Genomic DNA, 13,191 nt, shown 5'->3' with positions numbered 1-13,191 from the left:
GACAGCAGATGAAACATTATATATAGCTAAAATTATCATATTTACATACAGAGCTTTCAGTGGGATACAATGCAATATAGGTATTCAATAACATGTATATGACAGAACAGAAAGCAGTTTACACCTCTAATGTCAATAAATGACAAAACTTGTCAGATAAAAGTAGGAGTCGGTGCATGGGAGAAGGCTTTTGGGATTTCTTGCTTTTACAGAGAAGGGGAGAATGCATGGGCCTTTATGTACATGTCAGCATTTGTAAAGACATTTTGACACATGATGCTGAGCAATATTTCAAAATATAAGAAAATTACCACTTGTGAAATGTTTCTATAAAACTTAAAAAAAAAATCTTTTTGATACAGGTGCCATATTTAACAGAAAAAATTGCATTACATCTGTAAAAAGAGTCATTACTTTCCTACAGTTGGTACACACTTGTAAGGAGTATGAGACTTGAGGTACAAGTACAAAGGACAGAAGGTAGCCAATGAAATGTAAACATGACAAATTAAAATATAATAAGACGTTCTTTACAATAATAACAATAATAATAATAAAAACTGCTCAAGGATGTGCCTACTCGTGCAGCGGTCTTATAAACCATTTCTCAATTCCTGTCTGACCACACCTCTGCACAACTGCAGCACCAATAAAATTGGAGGCGCTGAAGTGCATCATTAGAGGGACTCTCATGGGCGATGTTCCTCTCATTTAAAAGGATGGTCGTCAGACATGAGCAGACTCCTACAGCAGATTCACACTCTGGAGCTTCAATACAAACTCTCCTCAGAGGCTGGCTCTTTTTAGCTGCTGAAACAAAAGCAAAAGGACCTTCACCATTTACTAGAAAAAATATACTTACGTCAAAAATATTGTATTGCCTAGGCCAGGGGTCTTGAATTACAATTTACTGAGGTCCATTTGGTAGAACTTTCTTCCAGTAGAGGTCCAAATCTCATGTTTTCACAATAACACATCACACCCACCATTTGCATCACAGTACCCCTGTACATCAGTGTCTTCAGCCTACCCTTCATATCATAGCGCCCTCTTTGCATCATTGCCCTCAGCCCCTCATAATACCGCAGCTCCTCCTTTACATCAGTGACCACAGACTTCCTTCACATCACAGTCCATCACAGTGCCACTTTACATCATAGTGCCCCTTCACATCACAGTTGTCCTTTACATCATAGTGCTCCTTCACATCACAGTGGTCCTTTACATCACAGTGCCCTTCCTATCACTGTACTGCTTTATGTCACAGTGCTCCTTCTTGTCTCAGTGCCCTTTTACATTGCAGTCTCCACATCACAGTTCCCCTTCACACTACAGTGTCCCTTTACATCTCAGTTCCTCTTTACACATCACAGTGCCTCTTCACATCACAGTGCCCCCTTACACATCATAGTTCCCTTTTACACATCACAGTGCCCCTTGCACTTATAGCCCCCCCCCATTTCCTCCCTTACACCACTGCCCCCCTTTCATTTAAAGCAGCAAACTACAAGTTGAATTTCCTTCCTATTTCAACTGCCACAAGCTGTTATTCCCTGAAACACTCCATGCTGGGGTGGATGTCCCTCATTCAAATGGACATCCTCCCCCAGTTTCTTTACATCTTTCAACTATTCCTATATGGGCCCCCCGCCTGTTCTTTCATTCACCACGCTCTACATTGCTTAAATATCTCTGGCCTTGATCTCCGACTCGAATACAACACAATATCTTGGTTAAATGGAAAGCATATGGGGGAGCATAACTACTTAATCTGGAACTTTATCATTCCATGGCGGTACTATATAGAATTCCTGATTGGTTCCATCATGACCAATGTAAACAATAGGTTGGCCTTGAGTAAGACTTGGCACCTTTACTGCTATTCTCACTCCCTTGGATCCACCACAACAATCATCAGCTTTCACCCTCACAGACACCACTGTTATGCTCCTTGCTACAAAGGCTAGTTATAGGTTGGGGTGGTTGCCATTTGTTTGGAATTCATAGGGACCTGACCCTATTTGAAGAGCTATACTTATCCAACACAGAATGCCCCCATACCATATCAAAATGTGGCATTTTACTATTGAGTGCCTTCTCTTTTTATCCCTTCTATGTTTGAAACGGGAAGCAGGAACTGGGACATGCCCTTTCCCCGGAAGCCTGGGATAAAGCTTTCCTGTTTGCTTTCAAATAACCACAGCCTCTCAGGCACAAGAGAGAAGCTTTGAAACACAGACCAGATCGTATTCGTCTGGCCGTGTTATATATGATTGTCTGTCAATTTCAGACCAGTGTTGAAGACGCAGAGAGCCAAGTGGTACTCATCTCCATCTGTGGTGTTCCTGTCCTAGGAATAAACCATTGGAACACTAGCTTTAGAATAAGCCAACTCATTATGCGGATAACATGGCTGGAAATGCCAGAAGGAGCTCTCCTATTTATAATCCCAGAGTCCATTAAAACCATCAAAAAAAGGCCTTGTCTCATTTATAATCCTGGTAGGATGTACTTTGATTCCTAGGCACTGGAAATTTTCCACAGTACCTACAGTCTGTAAATGGGTAAATAAACTGAACAACACAGTACAGATGGAGGAGTTTCTTGCTACTGCCAATGAAAACTTCACAAAATTTGGAGACCTGTGGTTTCCATGGATAGAATTCTCTGACGCACCCAAACTCTTACCATTTCTCAGATAAACTGGTGTTCTGAACCATATTTGGTGCTGACCGCAGGTCTGGCTTCCCTTCATTACCTTCATTCCACATTGACGGCTGTCATGGGGTTTCTTGAGCCTGGACCTTTCTTTCCTGGGCATTTTGGCTCATCACCTCTAGGATGTATGAGGCAAGATGATATCATTCCCTGAATGGACCAGTAATAACCCTATCAAACATCCATTCATTCTTCAAAAGATCGCATGAAATTTGAATATGACATTCTTTCTGATATTCTGCCAAGATTTGAGGCACCATCTTTACGGAAATCTTTCTCATTCTCAAATGCTATTTTAGAATCTGCAGAACTGTTTCTCTGTTCATGTTCAATACTTCTGCCATCATTTGCACACTCAATCTTTGATCAGAACTCACAGGGGTTTGCAATCTGTCCTTATTTGCATCTCTCCTTTGCATTTTTGACTGCCCCCTTTTTGTGTCAATGTGGAAATTTTCCCACCCATCCTTAAGCTGCCTATGCCATTTCATGGAATACTCATGATAATCCTGTTGTTTCATTTGCACTTTTGCCAATTTTCACAGAACATTTTGTGTTAATCTGCTGCTCCAGATTCCGCTGTCCTGTGACTCAGGCAAGTGCAAGTTAGAACATGTATGATTGTGACTCACCACCATAGTGATACTCCGTGGGTATTCTGTGTACACGGGGCCGCGCAGTGGCTCGATCTGTCACTGGCTGTGTCCACGGGACACAACCGATGACAGATCACTACACCAGCCCATTGCCAGTGTCATGTGACTGCTGTGACCAATCACAGCAAATCACATGACAATTGTATACAATGGATGGCTTCCTGTCATGCCATCCATTGTATACAATTGTGTTGTTAGCTGTGTTCGGTCAAAGCAGTCACATGGTACAGACAGGGCCAATCACAGCCCACCTGTATCATGTGATGAGCTTTGCTTAATCACAGCTAATCACAACAAAAGACTGAATGAATCAGTTTCATTCAGTAACAATGGCCGTCAGTACATTAGGATTGATCGATTGTCAGATATATATGCCATGGTTTGTGGGCTCTATAACTTTCCTACAGACTAATAATATACACTAATTTGGGATATTTTCACCAAAGAAATGTAGCAGAATACATTTTGACCTAAATTTATGAAGAAAGTTTATTTATTTGCAAAATGTTATAACAGAAAAAAACATGTTTTTTTTTCAAAAGTTTCAGTTTTTTTTGTTTATTTAGCAAAAAATAAAAAATTCAGTGGTGATTAAATGCCACCAAAAGAAAGCTCTATTTGTGTGGCTACAGTAATGCATGACTGCACAATTGTCATTCAAAGTGTGACAACACTGAAAGCTGAAAATTGACCTGGGCAGGAAGGGGGTAAAAGGGCCCAGTATTGAAGTGGTTAAAAATAAAAAATTAAATTGATGGAAAACAGTATATTTTCCCTTTAATTCCCTACTCACCTAACAAGCTGCCATCAGGCGCTTTATTCTGTATATATGACATTATGGGCATTTAAGTATATCTATAGCCAAAATCTCATTTATTTTTTTCATTTTGGTAATTTTGTAGAGTAGATTGAGTGGTTGAAATCATGGTCATGTTTTTCTTTTCTTTTTTTTTTTTTCCTGTTGTATTGAATATATTTCACCTTCACTTCTCACAGTCTCAGAAATACAACAGAAAGTTGGAGGAAATGTCCAAAGTGAGGATAAATCCCATTTCAGAATTAATTTCTATGACAGTGGTCCCTGAGACAACTACAGATGGTAAATAAACCTAGCGGGGACACAGAAAGCACTTAAACCAGATTTTTTGGTATTCAATATTAGATCTGTACACAATCATCAGTAGGCAAAAAATGACACATGTGGCAAATGATGTGGCTGCACAAATCTAAAGGGAACATTTTCAATGTTTTGGAAATGTGTTGAAAATAATGCTCAGTAATCCAGCCTGAAATTCAGTAGAAAACATATGTGCTAATGCTTACCATGCTTTAACCACATGCCGCCCAGCCACTGTATAAATACGGCGGCAGGGCGGCACGGCTGGGCAAAAGCACGTTTTAAAATGTGTGTTTTGTAAACAGGTAGGGGGCGCGCTTGAGGCGCGCCGCCGCCCTACCTGTCTCGCCGATCACAACTGCGGATGTCAGTCGCCGGGTAACGACGGCAATCGCTGACAGAGAGCACAGCTGCAGTAGCTGTGCTTTCTGTCAGTTCCCCGACAGCTCCAGGACAAGCTGATCAGGACAGAAAAGTTTCTCTCTCCCGATCAGCTGTGTTCCCTGCAGTACACCCCCCCGCCCCCTAGTAAAACACTCCCCTCACACAGTTAACCCTTTCCCTGAAAAATAAACTTAACCCCTTCCTCCCCAGTGCCATTAGTACAGTGTCAGTGTTTTTTTTCTTTTGCACTGATCACTGTATTGGTATCACTGGGGATATCGGTGACCCCAAGTCAGTACCCCCCAATGTCAGAATGTCCACCGCAGTCCCGCCATAAGTCGCTGATCGCCGCCATAAGTCGCTGATTGCCACCATTATTAGTATAAAAAAAAAATAAAAGTCCCAGTATCTTTCCCGCCATTTGTAAACGCTATAACTTTCACGTAAACCAATTAATTTACACGTATTTGGTTTTTTTTTTAGCAAAGACACGGAGCAGAATGCATTTTGGCAGAAATTTATGACTACATTTGATTTTTAAATTTTTTTTTACTGGACATGTTTTATAGCAAAAAGTCCAAAATATTGTTTTTTTTCCTCAAAATTGTCAGCCTTTTTTTTAATAGCGCAAAAAATAAAAACCACACAGGTGATCAAATACCTCCGAAAGAAAGCTCAATTTGTGGGAAAAAAAGGATGTAAATTTCATTTATGTATCTTATTGCATGACCGCGAAATTGTCCGTTAAACTAGCGCAGCACTGTATAGCAGAAAAATGGCGTAAATTGCAGTATCTATACCATAGATTGTAGACGCTATAACTTTCACACAAAGCAATCAATATACACTTATTGGGATTTTTTTTACCAAAAACATGTAGCAGAATACATTTTGGCCTAAATTTATAACCAACTTTGAGTTTACTATATATTTTTTATAGCTGAAAGTAAAAAATATTGTTTTTCTTCAAAATGTTTGGCCTTTTTTTGTTTATAGCGTGAAAAATAAAAAGTGCACAGATGATCAAATACCACCGAAAGAAAGCTCTATTTGTGTGAAAAAAAGGATGTAAATTTCGTTTGGGTGCAGCATTGCATGACTGCGCAATTATCAGTTGAATTAGTGCACCGCCGAGTAGCAAAAAGAGGCCTGGTCATTAAGGGGGGTAAATCCTCTGGAGGTCAAGTGGTTAATAAATCAAGGCTATTTTGTACAAATGATATCCAATAAAAAATATCAAAGATTAAAAAATAACAATCATATGGTGCCTTAGATACTATTCTGTTGGACAACTTAAAATGGAGCTTCATTTTCAGAATATTGAACTGCAGAGAACTTATTCATTGTATGTCAGTTTAACCTTCTCAGTTTCTAAACTATACAAACCACAGTCAAAGATCTCACAGACAAGCACAGAGCAGATTCAACTGCAGTAAGTGGATTGGAAACAAAGCCACATACATAATAAACAACTTACCGTGTGCTGTGTGAACTCCACATAATCTTATTAAATAAGGCCGAATGTGAAAATGCATCATGATTTATCGTTCCGTGTGCTTGCAGGAAGTACAGTACGGGTACCTAATATGTGCAATGATTCTTGTCACTCTCTCACAAAGTCAACATACATGAAATAAAGTTTAATAATTAACAAGATATAGAATATGGTCATTTTTACAATCCTTTGTTCACATCTTTTTTCAAGAAACCAGATAGAGAATTATGACCTAGATAACCTATATATTTTACTTAAAAGAATATTGCTTTTCAGATAAACTGCATTTTAAAACAACTGATAAAGTCATATTCACCTGATGTTTTACGAAATATCGTTGACCTTGTTTGGATATCTTTTTGTATTGAGATAGGAAGCAAGTACTTTTACAGTCTGATTGTTTAAATGATATATATACAGTATATAGTATGTACAGCTGGCACATGAAAAGTTAAATTTAGGGCTGCAATAAAAGATACAGAACCCCAATAATTTGTGTTTTTTAATTCTACATGGAGTTAAGCTTTAAAGTGACATTTGCTGCCTTGTACAAGATTTTCTGTTTATAGCACTGGGAAAACATTGGCAAAATGGAAATTTCCATCTTGACTAACTAGTATCAAATGCCTGGACCAAAAAAAAATGCTATACTAATATGGATAGTGATTATCAAACCAAGCTCGGTTCACATTAGGCAAACTTAGAGGGAACTCCATGAACATAGCATCCAAACCCTATTGTAGTCTATGGAAGCCAAATCTTGTTATTTTTCAACCCAATTTGCAAGCTTTGGTAAAAAAAAAAGTGTACGGATTGCTGAGCACTGCCATTGGGAGCATGCACCAATAAAAAGAAAAAAAAATAATAAAATAACTGCATCCCACTTGGCCTAATGTCAAATTATGGCCAAGTGGGCGTTCTCCAATCACAGTGCATCTGTACCATGTAATAGTTTGGTAAAAAATATCCCAATACGTGTATATTAATTGGTTTGTGTGAAAGTTAGCATCTACAAACTATGGTATATATATTGGAATTCACACAGCTTTACTTTCTGACTGCAAATCACATTTCTTAAAGTGCTAAAATGCCAGGGTAGTACAACCCCCTCCCCCCAATTGACTCCTTTTTGGAAAGTAGACAGCTCAAGGAATTTGCAGAGAGGCATGTTGAGTCCATGGAAGGGTTTATCTTTTGCCACAAATTTTGGGAAAATTACAACATTTTCTTTTTCTCTTTTTTTTTTTACACAAAGTTGTCACGTTGATATGTTGTCACATGATATATTGCTCTCACACGCCATGGGTATATATGGAATAACACCCCAAAACACATTCTGCTACTTCTCCCGAGTATGGGGATACCACATTTGACAGACTTTTTGGCACTCTTCCAACCACTTGAAGACCAAGCTTTTTCGGACAATTTTTAATTACATGAATAACCAATGTTTTGCTAGAGAATTACTTTGAACCCCAAAACAGTATATATTTGTTAAAGCAGGGGTCCTAAAGAATCAAATGGTGGGTTTTGAAATTATGTTACACAGTATTTATGCAGCGATTTTTCAAACACAAATTGTTTTGGAAAAAATACACTTTTTTGAATTTTAATGCACAAAAACACAATATATTGCCCAATTGTATGATAACATATAAAAGATTATGGTACACGAAGTAAATAGATACCAAACATGACATGCTTTAAAATTGTAACAGTGACAAATTTTTTATATCCATAGGCAACACTTTAAAAGCCTTTACAGGTCACCACTTTATATTTACACAGGAAGTATAGTGATAGAATTACTGACATCAATCTTACATTCACGGTGATACTTCACATGCATGACCGATGCTTGCATGCGAGGGGGGGGGGGGGTCATGATTTCTTTTTAATTATTTATTTTTTATACTGTCCCTTACTCTTTTTTTTTTTATAATTTTTATTGTTGTCACAGGGAATTTAAATATCCCCTGTGATAGCAATAGGCAGTGACAGGTATTCTCTTCTGACTGAGAATTCTGGGGTCTATTATTATTTATTTATTTATTTCAGGTACTTATATAGCGCCATCCATTTTACGCATCGCTTTACATATATATTGTGCATTCACATCGTTCCCTAACCCTCAAGTGGCGTACAATCTAAGGTAGACTCTAGATCAGTGGTTCTCAACCTTCCTAATGCTGCGACCTTTTAATACAGTTCCTCATGTTGTGGTGACCCCCAACCATAAAATTATTTTCGTTGCTACTTCATAACTGTAGTTTTGCAGTGGGAGGAGTAGTGCCACATCACTGATGTCAGTTGGAGGAATAGTGTCCCATCATTGGTATCAGTGGGAGGTATAGTGTCCCATCATTGGTATCAGTGGGAGGAATAGTGCCACATCGTTGGTGTCAGTGGGAGGAATCGTGCCCCATCATTAGTATCAGTGGGAGGAATAGTACCCCATCACTGGTGTTAGTGTGGGAGGAATAGTGCCCCATCATTGATGTCAGTGTGGGGGCGGAATAGTACCCCATCATTGGTGTCAGTGGGGGGGAATAGTGCCCCATCATTGGTGTCAGTGGGGGGGGGATAGTGCCCCATCATTGGTGTCAGTGCGGGGGAATAGTGTCCCATCATTGGTGTCAGTGGTAGGGGGGATATTGCCCCATCATAGGTGTCAGTGGGGGGAGAAATAGTATCCCATCGTTGGTGTCAGTGGGGGGAGGAATAGTGCCCCATCGTTGGTGTTAGTGGGGGGGGAAATAGTGCCCCATCATTGGTGTCAGTGGGAGGAATAGTGGCCCATCATTGGTATCAGTGACACCAATGATACTTACCTTGCTGACCCCTGCTTCAGCCTGGGCTTGCTCCCTCCCTCTCCCATCTACAGCCAGCATACCTGGCTGCAGCAGCACCATCTGCACGGTACAGACACTTACCGGTCAGCTGTCTTCCTGCTCCGGCCGCTGTCCTCTTCATTTGCTCTGGCAGCTCCCTCACTCGATCTTCTTTGATCTTAGCGCTGCCACTCGGCTCTTCCTCTCCATGCTCCACCTCCTCGCTCCTCCGCCGCCTGTGTGCCTCTCCTGAGCTACAGTTCCAGCGTCCAATCACCGGCGAGGAGACGGAGCTGTTGAGTGATCCCAGGGGTGTGGCCATATCACTGGGGCGGCATGTCATCCCGCCCACACATCGCCTGGAGACGGATAGAGGAGCGTTGTCTCGGTTCCTAAGACCATCGGAAATATGTGTTTTCCAATGATCTTACGCGACCCCTGTGAAATGGTCGTTCGACCCCCAAAGGGGTTGCGACCCAGAGGTTGAGATCCGCTGCTCTAGATCTCTCCTCGGCCCTTAAAGCATCTGATAACACCAAAATCCTAATTTAATAATAGTGCTGTTTATATCCGGCGAAACAGAAATTGTACAATGTTCATAGCATCCGGTTTCCTAGACCATAGAGATGATTGGAGCCATGCTGGTCTCTGATCAGCTCTATGGTCAGCTGGTGGAATGGCCGGCTGCATTCTTGGACTCCCCTGTGGGACAGGAGAGCCCAAGAAGGCCATGGAAGGTGGCGGGGGGGGGATGTCTCATCAAGGAGTATATCATCTTCAATGGACTTAGTAAGTCTTTCATCATTTATAGTTCTAGTGAACACATTGTTGCCTAAACTCTCTACAGTTTGAACTTTGGTCCCAGAATGGCATAATGAGGGAGTGCATGAGTGTAGTTCGCAAGCATTAAAGGTCTCTTTTACTCCCATATAGTTGGTGCATGGGCTGAATAGAGAAGGGCACACATTAGGCAGCACGTTTGTCTTAAATGAGTTCACGTCTGCTGGTGTACCTAAGCATACTTCTCCAACTATGACCCAACCTAAATCTAAACGTTGTGCATAAAGAACACTATGGGGTCTGTTAATCTGCTCACGCACCTTGTGCACCCTGAGAATATCTCTCCCTAGCAAGAGGAGTATTTACACTTTAGGGTTATGGATTGGGCATGAACTGTCTGGTTCCATGGACTTCTTTTCAGAGTTTTTAAGCTGTAAAGCTGCACCAATGACTGACATTTTTGTCTTTTTGACACTGATGGTCTGTTGACTCGTTTTGCTCCTGTCTTCTCTGTGTTTGCTGCCATCTGGGTCTTTTCCAGTATTTGCTTGGTTGACGATAAACTTGGTGAAGAAACTTGATGCTGGGAAGGAGCCGTGATGATCTTCCTTGTACTTGGAGCCTTGTGAAATTCACTTATCTTGCAGACTGTATGAGAGCTTTTCAATTATTGGTTTAAATCCACGTGCTGGGTCTAGGTATCCCACTCCTAGTATATTACCTTCAGTCTTGGCTGTATTTACCTCCAACAACATGTCACCAAGTTCTCTTAACTTTAGATTGTCTTTGTTAGAGATTTTAGGGAAGTCTTCCAGTTTCTTCAACAGAGCGTTCTCAACAGCTTCAGGGCTGCCACAACAATCCTCTAAACTCTCTCATACCATTTTACCCCAGCAGCTGAATTGTGAATGTATAAGCAGCACAGTGGCTAAACGGTTAGCACATCCGCCTTCAAATACAAGGGTTGTTGGTTTGAATCCCAACCACAGCACCACCTGCCTGGAGTTTGCATGTTCTCCCTGTGTCTGCGTGGGTTTCCTCCAGGTACTCTAGTTTCCTCTGTGGAGTGTATCCAAAGACATGCTGGTAGATGAATTGGCTCCTGTCTAAATTGGCCATAGTATGTGTATGTATGAATGTAAGTTAGGGACCTTAGATTGTACACCCCTTGAGGGTTAGGGACTGATGTGAATGTACAATATATATGTAAAGTACCTCTAATAAATAAAATGTGCACAGACTTGGTTCTCTTGGCCTGTTGAGATGACTCTGGTCTGAGCCACTTTGTTAGCAGATCTAGCTGTAAGACTGAGATCTCCGATGATGTCTTGGAAAAATGTTTTCCATGCCCAATAGTTCTCGAGGCAGTCATCAAATGTTAGTAGCGCAGTGCTCACTAATTCTCACTGAATTAGGGGCTTTGCTAGATCAGTTGTCCCTGAGAATTCTAAAGGGCTATTTCCGAAGGAGAATATGTGATAAACCATGTTGCGTGATAAATGCTGAGGGTTCACATCATCTTTGTTTACTTGAACATGTACCCTTGACACTGGAACTGTTTCAGATTTAATGTGAAAAGTGGGGAGCAGTTCATGCATACCTGGAGAGTGCTGTCAATATGTCAAGTCAGGAAACTGTGGGATAGTGTTGGAGATAGGCTTGATAGAAGCATACTCCTGTTGTAACTTGGTTTGGAGCATGGTTCTGTACATATTCCTGAGTCCTTTACACTGAATCATTAGTTGCTATTTCCTCAAGATCTTGAAGCAGCTTTTTCGGAAAGCCTATCATTCTACTGTTTTCAGAAAAAAGAAATTAGGCCTTTAAACAAAAGAATACAGTAACTACAGTCAAACATGGTGGAGGTTCACTGATGTTTTGGGGTTGCTTCGCTGCTCCAGACACTAGATGTCAACCATGGGCATGGCATTATGAAATCTGAAGACTATCAAAGAACTCTGGGGTGCAATGTAGGGCCCAGTGTCAGAAAGTTGGATCTCCCTCAGAGGTCATGGGTTTACAGAAGGACAAAATGGTTTAAGACAAAAAGCTGTAGAGTACTGAACTAGCCAGCAATGAGTCCAGATCTCAATCCCATAGAGCACCTGTGGAGAGATCTCAAAACAGCAGTTAGGAAAAGGAACCGTTCCAATCTGAGAGACCTGGAGCAGTTGGCAAAAGAAGAGTGGTCCAAAATTCCAGGAGAGAGGTGTAAGAAACTCATTGATGGTTACAGGAAGCGATTGATTTCAGCTATTTTTTCCAAGGCGTGTGCTACCAAATATTAAATTGAGGGTGCCAATTATTTTGTCCAGTCCATTTTTGGGGTTTTGTGTGCAATATGTCAAATTTGGCTTTTTGTTTCTCCACTTCTTTTGTGGCATACCAATATAAACAAAAGAAATAAACATGAGAATGCCTAAACATTTGCAGTTGCAACAATTTTTTGGGGCAAAGTGGTGCATTATATAAAATGTTAACAAATGATCAACAGATTTACAAGCATATGTGTATCAAAGGGAGAAAGGATGCCTTCACTGGTGAGTTCTGGAAGCTAAAATGGCTCTGGACTGATGCGTGAGTGAAACTTCCTGTTTCTGAAAAGAATAGACTGCATTTGTAGAGAACTCCCAATAGATGGTTCCCTACTTAACACAATGATGTGTTATACAACACTGTTTAAGTTACATTATCCCTTCTATTTCTGTATGTGGATGATGGCTCTGTAATTATTTAATAAAAAAATCTAAGTACCCTTTTTCCTAAGTGATGTACAGCTGTCGCATAACCTAGCTCTTTCCCAGCCTGTCTGGAGGGAAACAGTGGTAGAAGGAGCTTCTAGTCCTCTGCTGCTGGTTACATATTCAAAATTAACAGTGTTTGGGATACAGAGCAAAAATAAATAATTACCATCAATACACTCTTTAAAAACATCATACAAATATATATTTGAAATCATCATATTTTTTATTTTTTGGCAATAACTTGGTGTGGGCACATTTCTGCCAGTCAGAGGCTGTGTCATGCCCTTCCAGCCTGTGTCTTAGAATAACAGCGAGGTGAAAACTCCATCAATCAAGATTTAATATACTACCCCCATGGTGTTTAAATGGTTGGTGGGCATGGAGGAGGAGAGAGGGAGTGGACTGTCATTTAGCACTGAGTACATGCCCACCCTATAGTCGTGTGATAGGGAAGATATGCTCAGCA

General features: G+C 40.6%; 1 protein-coding gene across 1 annotated transcript in view; it reads right to left on the bottom strand.

The window, feature by feature from the left end:
- Positions 1–6,452, bottom strand: part of CLDN34 (claudin 34) — a 35,829-nt gene extending 29,377 nt beyond the window's left edge. The window contains exon 1 of the mRNA XM_089683827.1: positions 6,353–6,452. The gene's annotated coding sequence lies outside the window, so the exon portion shown is untranslated. The remainder of the gene's footprint in view (positions 1–6,352) is intronic.
- Positions 6,453–13,191: the final 6,739 nt, after the last annotated feature.

This window comes from Staurois parvus, unplaced genomic scaffold, assembly GCF_062004578.1.
Source record: "Staurois parvus isolate SC_StPar_1 unplaced genomic scaffold, SC_StPar_1.0 ptg000324l, whole genome shotgun sequence".
Taxonomy (NCBI): Eukaryota; Metazoa; Chordata; class Amphibia; order Anura; family Ranidae; genus Staurois; species Staurois parvus.
The sequence above is the reverse complement of the archived record's forward strand: the minus strand, read 5'-3'. Positions and strand labels throughout refer to the sequence as shown.